This window comes from Strigops habroptila, chromosome 5 (genome assembly GCF_004027225.2).
Source record: "Strigops habroptila isolate Jane chromosome 5, bStrHab1.2.pri, whole genome shotgun sequence".
Taxonomy (NCBI): Eukaryota; Metazoa; Chordata; class Aves; order Psittaciformes; family Psittacidae; genus Strigops; species Strigops habroptila.
In genome coordinates, this window is record NC_044281.2 from 4854837 (window position 1) to 4871155 (window position 16319).

A 16319-nucleotide genomic window follows, 5' to 3' on the forward strand; every position below is an offset into this window, starting at 1 on the left:
CACAAGCTGTGCAATCGGGATGCACTGAAGCCAGCACGGGAAAAAAGAAATCCCAACAACGGGGAGAATACAGGTGGCAAGCACGAAGTCAACAGTAAATACTATCTCTCTTTTAGAAGGAGAAATACAGCTTATCTGTGACAGGCTAATTGGGTAGAATCAAAGGAGGGAAGATATATGAAAGGACTGGCAGCACATTTGAAGAGCCCTTTTAGTGAGCGTTTTCACACTCAATTACAGGAAGACCTTTCTATAAAGAGTGTGCAGGAGGTTCACAGGGAATGAAGAGGTTGGTGCTTGGGCAGAGTAGTCTGGGGTGAGCTCGATGATGACCATGGTAAGCAGGGTGGCTGCTTTTTCCATCTGTTGTGCTGAGCTGCAGAGGAACTCCTGCCCTGTGGGAAGGATGGGGCTTGGAGCAACCTGCTCTAGTGGAAGGTGTCCCTGCCCATGGCAGGGGGTTGGAGCTGGATGAGCTTTAAGGTCCCTTCGCACAAACCAGTCTGGGATTCTATGGTCACATACTTCCTTATTGCACTCACCACAAGCCCCTGAAGAAGCCACAAACTGAAGTTACCTCTGCCTATTTTGCATCAGGACTGGTGCACTGACCTATGTGTAACTATCACTGACCGGCACAGCTATGTTTGAGGGCATATGTGACTGTATACAGCCCAGTGCTTCCTTTGGCTAGGGTGAGGTTGCTGGCATGGATGCAAGATCTTACATTCTCATAATGTCAACTTAGTCTTTCATTGCTCTTCTTTTGCAGAGGGTATTACATCCATTGGAGAGGGTATTACATACATTACATCTGCAAGGAGAAGCAGAAATGCCTGGGGGTGCTCCTAAGCCTGGTCTGGCTGCATCACTGTGACCTCAACCAAGTCACTGGAGGCCTTTGGAAGAGAGGTGGTGTTTTGGGGGAGAAAAACCCTAACATGGCTCTGAGCCCAGCAGCCAAGCAGTGTGCTGGGATAACCTGATGCTTCTCCTTTCTTTTTACTCTAAAACTGTGCCACGCCATGGGGCATACAGGCTCCGACACCACCAGCAAGATGCTGCGGGTTTGGGGTGAGGGGAGACCCCTCCAGAGCCCTGTTTAAAGCAAGGAGCAGAGGAAACAGCCAATTCCCTCCAAAGGAAAGGGTATTTTGGAGCAGTGGCTGAGTCAGAACCAGCCTCCCTCCTACACAGCCTCATTATTTTGGCTCCCAGGCACACACACACGCTCACAGGGCTGCACTGTCGCCCCTGCACATGGAAACAAGGCCACGTAGGGGCACAGTGTATTTTGGGGAGCCAAACATCCCTCCCACCCTGCCAACATAGCCCTACCATCAGCACTGTATCATGGAGCAGTGCTGGGGATGCCAGCATGCAGGACATTGGGTCGTATTCCCTTGTTTTGGGGAATACAGTATTCCGTGATGTCCTTCCGCCCCATCCCAGCTTGTGCTTGTCCTATCATACATGGTGGCAAAGCACCTTTCCGTCCTTCCAGCACCTAAAGGGGACAAGAAACCTGGAAAGGGGCTTCTGACAAGGAAAGGTAGTGGCAGGACAAGGGGAAATGGCTTTGAACTGAAAGAGGTGCAGGCAGGGGGCTGGAAACCCACAGGGGATTGCAACTGGATGAGCTTTAAGGTCTCTTCCAACCCAAATCAGCCTGTGATTCCATGATCCCACCTGGAAGGGGTTAATGAGGCCCCTCATTACTACCCAGGCTGTAATCAAGCACCCAATTAAAAACTGCTGAAGAACAACAGACTTAAAAGGAAGGGTAGAGCTGAACTAAGGGTTTTGGGAGGGTTTTTGCAGTGATGGCTGCTGCTGAAGCTGCATGAACAAGATTGGTACAAAAGGTAAGGAGTCCTTTTGGGTTTTTGAGGCTAACAGGAGGGGAAATAGGTCCCTGGGAGAGATGGGGTCAGAAGGTGGAAGCAGTCTGGAACAGTGAGTCTGGGGTCAGGGGTACAGTGTGCTCCCTGGGGAGCTGCCCAAGCTTCAGAGACTGCATAAGTGTGTTCTTGCCTGGGACATGATACTTGCTGTAGGGTTTAGTGTATGAGTAAAGGCCTTCTCCCTTGCTGAGCCAGCCATTGCTCTGGCTAGCTGTGCTGGGGCAGTGCCATCAGCAAGAGAGATGCAGGCAGAGCATCAGTGCAGGAGTGTGGCCATGCTCTGCGGGGTGTTGGCAAGGTTCTGCTGTAACCTGGCTCTAGAAGATCCTCAGCTGGGAGAAATGCTCCTTCTGTGTGTGCTGGGAGCATGTGTCAGCTAATCCTGCTGGTGAACACCCTGATCCTTTCAACTCCAGGACCCTTGTTTGAGCACCACAGCATCCTGCTTCCCTGTGTGGCTGCTGAGGAGACCTGCTCATTCTCCCCTCTGGCAGGTTCAAGCCATTCCCCTTGGCCTGTCCCTACAGGCCCTTGTCCAAAGCCCCTCTCCAGGTTTCCTGGAGCCCCTTTAGGCACTGGAGCTGCTCTAAGGTCTCCCCTTCAGGAGCCTTCTCTTCTCCAGGCTGCCCCAGCCCAGCTCTCTCAGCCTGGCTCCAGAGCAGAGCTGCTCCAGCCCTTGCAGCATCTCCATGGCCTCCTCTGGACTCTCTTGAGCAGCTCCACGACAAGCAGAGCCCTTTGTGTCTGCACAGGCAGGCTGCAGCCTTTGATAACAGCCCCGTGCTGTCGGGTCTTTCTGCTCTAGCAGTGCTGCTAAACTGTCCCTGTGCCCCATCCCACCCTCCTGATGCAGGTTGCATTGGCTTGTTCAACCAGAACTGGGAAGTGTGGGAAGTCATTAAACTCACGCTGGTGTGGGTCACTAGGAGTGCTTGTGTTTGGTAGTGGTTAAGCTTGTGCCTCCAGCAGCAGCATCTTCTCTCCTGTCCTCCCATTGCAGCAGGTCTGTGTGGTACCCTGTCCTCACAGAGCTGCAGCATCCTGCACAGCAGCCTCCCTGGCATCAATGTGCTGTCATAGCTCTTATAATGGGGGTTATCCCAGTGCTCTTCCTTTGATTTTTTTTGCATTCCCATTAACTCATGTACTGAGGATCCAGACTCCAGATCCCTGTGCTGTTGTCTGCTGAACAGATCCCTGTGTGTTGAAACCCAGCTTTCTGGAGACATTAGGGAAAGGTTGCAGGCCAAGGAAAGGGGAAACGCAAGCTCAGCCCTTGGACACCATGGCACAGCCCCAGCAGCCACTTGTGGTTTTTTGGCATCAAAGAGCTGACCCTACAGTGCAATGCAACCAGGGACTTGGCATAAAGTGTACCAAGAGGGAAGAGATCTGGAATTGGTGGTTGGATGATGTCCTGGGACAGGAAGCTTGGAGATGAGCTGGTGGGAGAAGCTGTGCAGGTGACCTCCTCCTGGCCAGGGCAGGCTGGCATGAGATGGGATGGGGAGAATGAAGTCACAGAGTGGGTAGAAGCCCACCCTGCTGCTGCTTTTCCCATGTCACCATCTTCTGGTAGCCCTTCAGCTGCTTTTGGTGGTCACCGATGGTACCGGAGGTACCATGTAGCTTGTTGTGATCTGGAATAAGGCACTTCTTGCTTCCCTCCAGAAGCTGAACTCCCAACATTAACCTTGCAGCTGCAGCAGTTGAAGCATCCTCTGGATGTTCCATGCTTTGCTTCCAGGAGGTGGGCAGCATTGGCTTGTGATGCCTGCCTTTTCCCAGCTGGCAGAAGGCGCGGAGTTCCGTCTCCGGGCTGCTCAGTATTCCTGCTCTATTTCCGTGCAGTGGGATGATAGGACTTGGTGTGCTAAAGAGAAAAGGGTGGAATTGAACACACTCAAGCCCCTGGCATTCCAAACCCTGATATGAAATCCCTGCTTAGGTTTAAATAAACCTTATGTTTGAGTAAAGGATTACGAGGCAGTGCTGTCCTCATTTCCTGCAGGGAAGTGTAAAAGGGAGTCTTTGGAAAAGTCAGCTTGATGAAGAGCAGGAAGGGCAACCCAGGGATGCTTCCAGCAAGCCTCCAAATACAAGAGGCAGGTGAAGAAATAACCAGTGAGAAATAACATTGGATTACTTCTCAGCCCTACCAGTCTGGGAAAGAAGATCCCTGATGCTTTCCTCTGATGCCGGGTGGAAAGGGCCTGTCTTCTGGTTGTGGTTGATTTTTCTTCAGGTGAAGAACCAGCCCGAGTATCAAGGATCAGAGTATCCCTGCTGCAACCCCTGGTAACGTGGTGGTGGGACTACCAGGGAGTTACTCAGGTCTTGCTGCTGGGGTCGGCTTGCTAATAGCAAAGCTGTGGCAAGTGGAAGGTTTTCCCTGAGCTGAGCTGGCCAGCAGGGATCTGGGAGCTGTGGAACAGGAGATCATGCCAAAAGGGACCCTTCTGCCCTGTATCTGTAAGACCCACCCCCTGGGTGGCTGTACCAACAGGTAGGACTTCATCTTGGTTCAGCATTGGCATTGAATGGAGGGCAGGGAGGGTGCACACGGAGAAGGAAGGCTCATAAACTGATGGAAATGGAGTTTGTTGCTGCTGAGACAAAATGCCTTGACTCTTCCTTTTGATACCTGGAAGGATTTGCCAGATTCTTTTCTACCCACCACCAACCTCCTCTATCTGTCAGCCTACTCCTACCTTTGCTCTACTGCTACAATGGGGAGAAATCAGTGATGGGAGCTGTTGCTCTGTGATGACAGGACAAGGGGTTGGAACTGGATGAGCTTTAAGGTCTCTTCAACACAAACCAGTCTGGGATTCTATGGTTCTATGAACTGGGCACTATTCTGGTGCCACCTCTGCTTTAATCTGCTTCCTAAATGGTCATTTGAGGCACAGCAGGTAAATACCCTATAACGGCTTGGTAATTATGGGCTGTAATAAATTACTGCAGTCACTCGTGGTAGAGGCAGGAGGAGCTGCCACATGGCCTGCATCACAGGCAGGATGAGAGGAGCAGTCACTTGCATTGCAACGGTATTTACCATGTAATTACCTTGCTGCTACATGGTAATCACTCTGCAATTAGATGGTCAACAGGTACTGTCTAAACAAAGAGGAATTAAGTGACATCTCTGTCCTGAGGCTTAAAATATTACAGTGTGGTAAAGGGAGGGGGAATAGAAATTGTAAAGTATCAGTGGAAATGTGATGGATAGAACAACTCCCTGACTTCTCTGAGTTGAACGATGCTGAGAAGGAAGCCTTTAACTTGTTGGTGCCACCCTGGAGAAGAAGGGACTGGTGTTTGTTGCAACAACAGAGACCAGCTCAGCAGCAAGGCTGCATTGCTAGATGCCTCCCTTGCCCGTGCTTCCCTTTCTTCCCTGCTTCCAGATGTGCACCACAGCACTGGGGATGCCCTCACTTGCCTGCTGGGCATCCAGCACGTGTGGGGAAGGGGAGCCTCCTGCTTAGCCCTAGATACCTGTTGTTGGTCCCTGTGATGCTGTGCTGCCCACTCCATTCCTTAGAGTGTGTGGAGAGGCCATTGGCAAAGCAGCAGCGGCGCCTTCTCTGTGCTGCTGCTGCTGCCGTGTTCCCTGCGCTGTGACTTGTCCTCGCCTGACTCCTGATACAACTAATTAGCACCTTGACATTTACCCAGCGAGCGAGGCAAGGCTTGATGCTTGCGAGGGAACAGAAGGCACATCTGTCTGGATGATGATCCGTTTGAAGAGGAGGAACGTGGCTCTGTGGTGTTTATAGCAGGCACTTGGAGGAGGAATTAATTTGCAGGATTTCTGAATGAAAACAATTCCAATCGCTCCTGTGCCCTCTCCCTCCCACGTCAGCTGTTTACAAACTGTTGAGTTGAATCTGTCCCACATGTCCTTTGAACCTACCAGCAACAAAGGGGGGGGGGGACTGAAATGCATCATGAAAAACTAATTAAAAGAATAAAAAAAATGAGAAGAAAATCCTGCCCACGGAGTTCAAACAACTCCTCTTGCTTTAGCTTATACCCATCCTCATGGACTGAGGCAAGTGTCACGAGGACCAGGCTTAATTGACTCCGTTTTGCTCTTTATCCTCATTAAAGAGGGATGTAGTTGTTCATCTCCTGCCTCTTCCCCCTGTACACCTGCCCCTTGAAGGTGCTTTGTGTGAGTTGGTGATTAACTTCATGTGTGTGGCAGCAGACCTGTGGAGTTTGAGGGCACCCAGTTGGGATGGTGGTGGAGCTGGGGGCTTTCCTCCTTCCCAGCCCAGCTGGAGCCTCGCCATGAGTGTTCTGTCCTTGCTCCATAGGAAGGCTATGCCATGGAGGTTTCCAAGGAACTTAAAAAGTGCTTATCCAGATGTATCTGGGGTTTAGAGGGAAGGAGAAAGCCCACAAGCCTATGGTATCATCATCTGCTCTGGGGAGACCCCCCCACTGCAGTCCTGATCCAGCTCTGGGCCAATAACACAAGAGGAATGTGGAGTTGTTGGAGCGAGTCCAGAGTAAATCACTGTTCTATGGCAGCCTGAGTTTCAGATACAAGCAAGCGGAGCTCATCTGCAGCACCACTGGCACTGCATGGCAGTCACCTGCCAACCACTTCTGCATTCCTCTGTACATGTTATTTACCCCCTAAATAGTGCCATTCCTACAGTCACATGAGAGCAGTAGTTGTCCCATCTGTGATGCATTATCACCTAAGGGATAGGTGCCAGGCCTGGGATAAAATCCCAGCCTGGTTTGGGCTGGAAGGGACCTTCAAGCTCCTCCAGTTCCAACCCCCTGCCACAGGCAGGGACACCTTCCACTAGAGCAGGTTGCTCCAAGCCCCTGTGTCCAACCTGGCCTTGAACACTGCCAGGGATGGGGCAGCCACAGCTTCTCTGGGCGCCCTGTGCCAGCACCTCAGCACCCTCACAGGGAAGAACTTCTGCCTAAGAGCTCATCTCAGTCTCCCCTCTGGCAGGTTAAAGCCATTCCCCTTGTCCTGTTCCTACAGGCCCTTGTCCAAAGCCCCTCTCCAGGTTTCCTGGAGCCCCTTTAGGCACTGGAGCTGCTCTAAGGTCTCCCCTTCAGGAGCCTTCTCCAGGCTGACCCAGCCCAGCTCCCTCAGCTTGGCTCCAGAACACAGACAGGTACAATGGTACCTAGATACTCCTAAGTACAATGAGAAAGTGGCAGCACTTTGGACATGCTCCTCCTTTGCAGGCGTCGGCGAGTTCTCAGTGTGGCCCTTAGTCCTATTATAAATAGTGGTGATTGTGTTCCCACCAGCAGCAGGTACCAGATTGACTTACCATGTTATGGGGAAAACACTGGGCTATGGCTTATGAGGGGCTTCATCTGGAATGGGTCTGTGGTATCTCCTCTGCTCATCCCACTGGATGTCCTAATCAGGGATGTCTGCAGAAGGTTGGGCTGATGTGGGATCGTTTAGAGCAAGGATCTGTACTGAGCTGCTGTGTGCTCTGTACCCCCTTCATTAAACATCTGTGTAGGTAATACAAGTCAACACATCTGCCAACAGTGCTTTGAGTAAGGATAAAGCTTTGTTCAGTGGTGAAAGTTAACTTGAGGTGCACAAAAGGAGGGAAGATGAGGGCAGTAACACGTGCAGCAGCAGAAGCTGAATGTTGAAGGCTCTGGGATGGCTCCTCTCTTTTCCCTGTTGTCTTGGCTGCTCCTAGGCAGCAGTGCCCATAGCAACACTGCCTGGTGCAAGCAAGGCTGCAGTGATCCCACGGGCATCCCTATCACGAGAGGGACCTGAGGTAAGGTGCCTTCTGCTGTGGCTTTCCCCCTAAACCCAGCTGAGCAGTGTTCCTGCCAAGCATCCTGTTGGAAGGAGGTGAGGGATCTTTCATCCATCAGGGATGCTGAATGAGAGCTACACCTCTCCTGGCTGTGAATGCAGCGGATCTACAAACCTTCCCCTTTTTTATTAGCAACTTTCCCCATGTAACCACGTTCCTGTGGGTTGGGGTTGAATGAAAAGAAGCTCCTGTTTTAATTTTTGCTGTCAGGAGTAACGGGTAAGTGTAGGAGGAGGAATATTAATCATACTCAGCAGGCATTTTTCAAACTTAGAAACAGCATAAGGAAGGAGCCCAAATGGTTTAAACATTGCGGGGACCATTTGTATGAGAGTCTCATGCTCAGAAACGTGCAGGATACTCTTTTTATTAATTATTTTTGTTCCCCAGGATTTAATTTAAAGGGAAAGTGGTTGCTTTCCCACTGCCTTTCTGCAGCAGGGACCAGGGTCTGCAGCCCTGATGGTCCTCAGAGAGATGGGAGAGAAGTGTGCAGGGGATATCATCCCTCCAGTTAAAAGCTCCATCGAGTCAATAGGGTGTTTCTTTTCTGAATTCATTCTCTATCTGGATGAGAAAGAAAAAGGGAAGAAGGATGGTTTACCTAGGACTGAGGACATCGGCACCCACTGTGTGAGCCTGGGTGAACTGTAGCATAGAATCACACACTGTTATGTGTTAGAAGGGACCTCAAAGCTCATCCAGTTCCAACCCCCTGCCACGGGCAGGGACACCTTCCACTAGAGCAGGTTGCTCCAAGCCCCTGTGTCCAACCTGGCCTTGAACACTGCCAGGGATGGGGCAGCCACAGCTTCTCTGGGAAAAGTCTGTGCCAGCACCTCAGCACCCTCACAGGGAAGAGCTTCTGCCTCAGAGCTCATCTCAATCTCCCTCTGGCAGGTTAAAGCCATTCCCCTTGTCCTGTCCCTCCAGGCCCTTGTCCAAAGCCCCTCTCCAGGTTTCCTGGAGCCCCTTTAGGCATCCTCCATCTGAAGGGTGTGGAGCTACCTGGCCTCCTCCCCTGGCCACGGCTGGCTGAGTTGCCTGAGGGCTGGCAGTCTCCAAAACCGAAACACCTTTATTACGGGTGAGCCAAGGCTACAGCAGGGTCTTCCCTGGGGCAGGGCTTGAGGTGCTGTGTTCCTCTGCTCTGTTTTGTTCATCTATCACAGAAGCCTTTCTCAGAGCAGCAGGAGGCTATGAGGAACATCACTGCACTGATTGCCCTTCTCTTGCATCTCACCGCTGCTGACATTGGTTAAGAGCATCTGACTGGGAACCATCTCCTTAAGCATACAGAAAAGACCTCTTGGTCTTTGGCATAGATTTCACTGTGCCTCAACTATGGGGAAAGAAAAATCATAAAGAAAAAGGAGAAGCAAAAGATAGGAGCTGAAATCCTGCAGGGAATTTTCTCCAACAAAACACAGTGGGGCCTGGTGCTCAGCCAGTTTGTCTCACTGGGCTCCCCACAAGGGCAGCCCTCAGATAGGATGCTGCAGAGCTGGGCTTTCCCAGCAAGAGGATTTCTGCTTTTCATCAGAGGATCATCAAAACAGATGCACGAGAGAAGTGTTTTGGGTTTAAGAGACAAAAGTGCTTCTCCCAGCTTCATTGGCCTCTGTGAAATTCTCAGCCCCTTCTGGTAAGGCATCCCAAACATGATGCCTGCAGGAGGCTGTGGCATTCCTCACTCACAGAAGTTTGAGGCCTGATTCCACATCTGCAAAATTAGTTTATTCTGTTCAATCAGCTCGTGTTCTTTTTTCAGCAGCAGAGGGTTTGTTTGGGTAGAGGAGTACATCCCCCGAGGATGCTGGAGTTAAACAGTAGAGGAAGGGGAAGAAAAAGCTCTTGTGAGACTTTGATCAGGTATCGCTTGACATGAAGAGCCAAAAGAATAAGTTCCTCATGACCTGTCAGTGTGTGCCTGAGCCCAGAACCCCCCCGTGTGCTGGGCTGCACCCCCAGAGCAGGAGCAGCAGGTCAGGGAGGGGATTCTGCCCCTCTGCTGTGCTCTGGGGAGACCTTAGAGCAGCTCCAGTGCCTAAAGGGGCTCCAGGAAACCTGGAGAGGGGCTTTGGACAAGGGCCTGTAGGGACAGGACAAGGGGAATGGCTTGAACCTGCCAGAGGGGAGATTGAGATGAGCTCTGAGGCAGAAGCTCTTCCCTGTGAGGGTGCTGAGGCGCTGGTGCCCAGAGAAGCTGTGGCTGCCCCATCCCTGGCAGTGTTCAAGGCCAGGTTGGACACAGGGGCTTGGAGCAACCTGCTCTAGTGAAAGGTGTCCCTGCCCGTGGCAGGGGGTTGGAACTGGATGAGCTTTAAGCTCCCTTCAACCCAAACCAGGCTGGGATTCTATGATGAATTGTGGTATCTGAAGTTTGCAAAACTCCCCAAACCTGTTGTTTTGCTCAGAATACCTTTCTAAGAGGCTGTGGACCCTCCTTAAGTTTTGCCCCCCCTGACAGCAGCATTCATTGTAGCAGCACGAAGAGCAGCAAGATGTACTGTGCCGACAACGGCCGTGTCCCTCAATGAAAGCTTCCTACGTGTGTATTGGGAGATTATCCAATCAAATTCCATGCTGCTCTGAAAGGTGCGCATTTAAAACATGACTAACTCTGAGAGATGCTATTATTCTATTTTATTCTCCAGCTTGTGAGTAATGTCCCATTATAAATGGGGATGCATTCAGGAAAACATCATCTGCCTGCTGGAGCGTGGGCTCCTCAGCACGGGCAGCGTGTGGTGGCACGTGGCTGCGAGTGTGGTGGTTCACATCCTGGTCAGCTTCATCCCATGAGTCCTGAGCTGGTCCGGAGCTCTTCTTGCTGCCCTATAGCTCTGGTTTGGGTGGGTTTGATGGCCATCAGCACACTGCAGGGATGGTGATCTGCAAGCCGAGGTGGAAAATGATGGGTACTGGCATTTTTGTGCAGGTCATCGCTGGAATGAATCTTGTTATGAAGAGAGCTTTATGGCCTTCACAGGGGATGTGCAAGCCTGCTGCATGCTGTATCTTCTCAAAGCACTGGGGTTTGTTCTAGCTGAATATCACAGAACTCTGGGTGATGGGAAAGTTCATGAGAACAGGGGATGAACTGCCTGCTTTCCTGCCTCCCCAGCTAGGGCTTTGGGTCCATCTAGGCTGTGCTGCTCCTCTTTATGCCACTCAGATATAAAAGCTCTTTACCTCCTTGCCCAAGTCCTATATATCCCACTATAAAGGAATCTTCTTGTGTGTGTGTAAGCCAGGCACCTCTCTGCTATTAGAGATGTCTGTTGTCATCCACCTACTGTGTTCTTTCTCCTGCGGTGCTGAGCACTTGAATTTCTGGGGTCTTCATGACAAGGTGAATGGCTGATCTCACTTCTTTGTGTGGGAAGGGCTCAGGTTTTGCAAACCCTCTTGTCCAGGGCCACCTCCCTTGCAGCCGGTACAGCCACCACGTCCATGGAGTGTTGGGCATGCTTTAAGCCACTGAGCAAACCAAATGCCTCCTCTCTAAGTAAAAGCCTAGATATGTGTCTGCCTGATCAGGGCTATTGTGTCATTTCTGCAGGAGATAAAGATGTCAGAGAGCAAGCATGTGGTGGGAGTTATGCCTTTGGAGGTGCCTATGGGAGGTGGTGGCAATGAGGACTGGGCAGTTTGCTTTGCAGAGCTGAGCCTATGGGAGCTGGCAGCAGTGACATTGCCCGGCCCTTGGTTCAGGCTCTCTCCAGGTCTCCATCCTCAGCCTTCAAACATTCCTTCTAAACAGAGATCCCAAAGCGCACAGGTACCTGTGCAAGTGGTCAGTGCTGGCCAAGTGGCTTCTTTTAAGTGCCATCTTGCCCAGTTTTTTGGCATCTGCTGGGATTTTTGGCTGTTTCTAACCCCTGGATGGAGAGCGGTGGCAATGCCCTTCCCCAAGGCGCTGGTGTAACCCAGCCACTCTGTGCTGCTGCTCAGCATCCCTGCTTCAGGGTCCATCCACTGGACATCCACAACATCTTCTCTCTTCTGCCTCATGCAAAAGGAAACGAGATGGCTTTTATCTTCCAGGCTTTTATTTTCCCTTCACCTCCTGCTGCGGAGGTTTTGGATGGGTTGGGTTTTTTTCCTCCTTTTTTTTATGGTTTATATTGTTGGAACAGATATTTCCTCTCCTGGTTCTCTTTTAAAAAGGGAAAGAGAACCTGCATCCATCCCCCTGAGGTGTTATTAAGCTGAAAGGCTGGTGATTTGACTGTGAGGCATGCTTGCACCTCCCACACTCGTGCAGTTGGTGACGCACGCCGCAATGAATGGAGAGGGTATGAATAAACCTAGCGTTTGCTCCTTGCCTGCCATCCCCAGAAAGAAGGGGGTGGAGGAAAGAAGGAGGGAAATCTCTGTCCGGGCATGCAATGTTAAGAGCTGTTTTCTATATAGTCAAAGGGATGCTTGCCAAAACATCTCCATTATGAGATAGGTCCTCTTTGTGTGGTGGCATGAGGGTTGGACTCTCATGGAGCTTATGGGACGGCTGCAAGGCTGGTCTCATCTCATCAGTGTACACTGCTGGACTCAGAGCAGCTTCCAGTGTCTGAAGGGGGCTACAAGGATGCTGGAGAGGGACTCTTCATCAGGGACTGTAGCGATAGGACAAGGGGTGATGGGTTCAAACTGGAACAGGGGAAGTTCAGGTTGGATCTAAGGCAGAAGCTCTTCCCTGTGAGGGTGCTGAGGCGCTGGCACAGACTTTTCCCAGAGAAGCTGTGGCTGCCCTATCCCTGGCAGTGTTCAAGGCCAGGTTGGACACAGGGGCTTGGAGCAACCTGCTCTAGTGGAAGTTGTCCCTGCCCGTGGCAGGGGGTTGGAACCGGATGAGCTTTAAGGTCCTTTCCAACCCAAACTGGTCTGGGATTCTATGGCTGGTCCACATGGTCTGTGGCTCTCCACCACCTCGTGCTTCTTGCTGACTCTAGACTTGTAAATGATGGGAAAGAGGTTTCCATCTCTGTTGTACAGCTCCTGGCACACTGTTGTATGGCTCCCAATGATGCAAGGTTAAGATTTTGAGTTCAAATAATCTGTCTTTTTGCTGTAATGGTCAATATTGTGGCTCTCCAACAGCATATCCCAGGTAACGGGGTTCCTCCTTTCCCTGATGGATGCCAGTCCCAGGGGTTCTTGAGGAATGGAAATGTATGGTCCTGCATGCGAAACGGGGACATGCATAGGCTGATGGGGGTGGAAGTGGAGGACAGGGAGGTGGCACAGGCTGAGCTGAAGGATTCGTGCATCTCCTGCCTGCATGAGAATAGTCCCCACAACAAAGCAGCAAACGGGCTGTTGGGTACCTGGGCCCCACCGTGCTGAATAGATGGCTTGAAATGGCTGAGCTGGAATAGGAGGTAGGCTTCCTACAGCACAGAAAGGATCAGACCCTCCTCCTCCTTGCAGTGTGTGCTCCAGCCCCAAGAATTCTTCTTCCCTTGGGGGAAATAGCTGAAATACTGAATAATGAAGCACTGGCACTTGTTTTCACTTGGTTTTGACTTTTCCTGCCCCTCATCCCCACCCCTTGTCTTCCTGCATTTCCCTACATGCCAGTGACCTGTTACCTGTCGTGGTGTGGTGCTGGGAGCTGATGTGCTATAGAGTGAAAGGCCTGTAGCGAGATGAGAGGGCATTTAGACCTCTTGCTTCTGGTTCAGGCCACGCAATCCCCACTCGAGTGGAGCAGCACTTCGCTTTGAAAGACATCAGTCCTTTCTTCTTTTATTCTTTTCTTTTTGCCAGGATTTTTGTGTTGCTCATGTCAAATGTTGCATCTTTAGTCCGCCTTGGAAAGCTCTACCTGTAACGTGCATCCTGGCAGCTTCTCCCTTCCAGAGAGCACTCCTCCAGCAGTGCCAACCCGACAGAATCATAGAATAGAATCACAGACAGGTTTGGGTTGGAAAGGACCTTAAGATCACCCAGTTCCAACCCCCTGCCACAGGTAGGGATGCCTCCCACTAGACCATGTCACCCAACGCTCTGTCCAATGTCCCATGCCTCAGCAGGGGAAGGAAGTAGCATTAAAGATGAAGCTTGGATGTAGCTGTATCATAGCTGCATGTCCATCACTCATGGGCAAGTGTGTTTTATGCCTCATATTTTGTGCCTCAGACTGTTTTTAATAATTGATATGAATACTTTACAGCAGAGGAAATGGACAGCAGGCCATCATTTACACACCACATCAATAATAAATGGAGCAGTGCCAAAACACATCAATAACAAGCTTGTTTGTTCTCTTATGTTCACAGTGATCCAGCCCTAAGGAGGTAGAGCATGGGCAGGTGATCAGGCTAAGGAACCAGCAGACAGAGAGGGACCTGCTGCGGAAGCACAGGGGGATAGCGTAGGACAGTGCTGCTCTTTGGAAGTCTCAGAGTTGTACAAAGCTCTGCGTGCTGTGTATAAGGTACACATGTGCTATTTCCCTCAAGAAGACCTTTATTTTCTGCTTAATGCTGGAAACTCAATTGAGCAAATGGTTTGTGACCCAAATACAGACCCACATTGCTGGCATCATCCCAGCAATGAACACAGCAGATGCTGAAACATCTGTGCTAACTGCACTGTTGTGGGCTCCCAGGTAGCATGAGCTCGGCATGGGGGCAGAGTTTGCTTGGCACCTGCCTGCAGAAGACCACATTAAATGCACCCCATGTTAAATGCACCCCACATTAACTATGGGAGCATTTAGAGGAACATTTTTCTCCCCATCAGGCATGTAATGCATGAGCAGTGCTAGTAGGCATCCAGGTCACAGGCTCAGCCTAGAGCTATCCAAAGTTAAACTCCAAAACATACACAGTGTAGATGTAGAGCAACTGTTGAACTCTACAAGCCCGATGCTTTGGTGCAGCATTGCTGATCCATGTAGATATAGACTGTATCTGCCTGAAGTCTCTCTGGTCAGCTCCTCAGCAGAGGATAAATGGGTAGTATGGAGCATGGGGAATTATCATCTTAGCTCATGTATCTGTTAGATCTTGTAGTTCCTCATTTCTTGTGGTCTTTGAACCAGTTTCCAACTTCTTTGTGTGTGGTTGCTGTAAAGGAAGCTTGTGGGTCCATGTGCAATGCTCTGTTATTCTTTATTGCTCATGTAATTTATGTCTTTTCTCTGCCCTGCATCAAACCGCAAGTGTTTTCTGGGCTCTTCTGCTTCTAGCATTGGCCTCAATCAAACCTGCTGGCGTTGTACCTGGTGTTGGTTTTCTCCTGTAACCCATGAACATCTTCAGATCTGCACAAGCTATGCTGCAGGCATCTTTTTCCAGAAGTCTTAGTGCTGAAACCATGATGCTCACACCAGCTGAGCTGTCTTTCTCCTTCCACATCGGTCAATCTGCGCCTTGTCCCTTCTGCACAAGTGGTTCCTCTTTACCTTGTTCTCCTACCCTGGCTATTTGCAGGCATTCCTCTAGAATTAGACCTCCAAATCCTTCTCCCTTTGCAGGAATCCCCCCCCAGAGCCAACATCTCCAAAGAAGTTGTTACAGATTCAGCATTAACTGGAGGGGTTTCTGATTTGTACCTTGCTAATCCCATTTCTATCTCTTGGTGTAGTAAAGCCCGGTACCCCTGCAGCCTTGCTCTGCCCTGCCTACTGGTCTAGGTGGTTCTTACCACAATTGGCTGTTCAGGTAATGCAATAGCATCCCTTCTCACTCTGACCCCTTTGGCAGGCCTAGCAAATAGTTCTTTTCCACACCTCTGTTGCAGTTCTGGATGTATTTTGTACTCAGACCTTTCTGCAGTAAGACATTTGTAGAAACCCTTGGTGCTGAGGAGCTGAGCTCTCTCTGCTGGCTTTTTGTTCTGCTTTCTTAGCCCACAAGCTTCGTAGACATGAAAAGGAGAAGGAGAAAAAACCTGGAGAAGGTAGAGACAGCAGGAAGCCAGGGTTTCTGACCCAGCTGCTCTTTGAGCTCATCTATTTTAATAGGCACCCCAGAGTGCTTGCTGTCAGCAAGGCGAGAGCCCGAGACTCTTCCAGGCTTGTAACATGCATCAGAGCAGGTGATGCTGCTGGCATTGCAACCACCAGATCTGAGAATGTCTCCGAGTCCTCCTGGAATAGCCTTTGACATTAGTATTTGAGTGGGATTGATGCACCCCTAGCAAGCTTGCTGATGACGACAAGCTGTGTGGTGCAGGAAGGGAGGGATGGGATCCAGAGGGACCTGGACAGGCTGAGAGAGCTGGGCTGGGGCAGCCTGGAGAAGAGAAGGCTCCTGAAGGGGAGACCTTAGAGCAGCTCCAGAGCCTAAAGGGGCTCCAGGAAACCCAGAGAGGGGCTTTGGACAAGGGCCTGTAGGGACAGGACAAGGGGAATGGCTTGAACCTGCCAGAGGGGACATTGAGATGAGCTCTTAGGCAGAAGCTCTTCTCTGTGAGGGTGCTGAGGCGCTGGCACAGACTTTTCCCAGAGAAGCTGTGGCTGCCCCATCCCTGGCAGTGTTCAAGGCCAGGTTGGACACAGGGGCTTGGAGCAACCTGCTCTAGTGGAAGGTGTCCCTGCCCGTGGCAGGGGGTTGGAGCTAGATAAACTTAA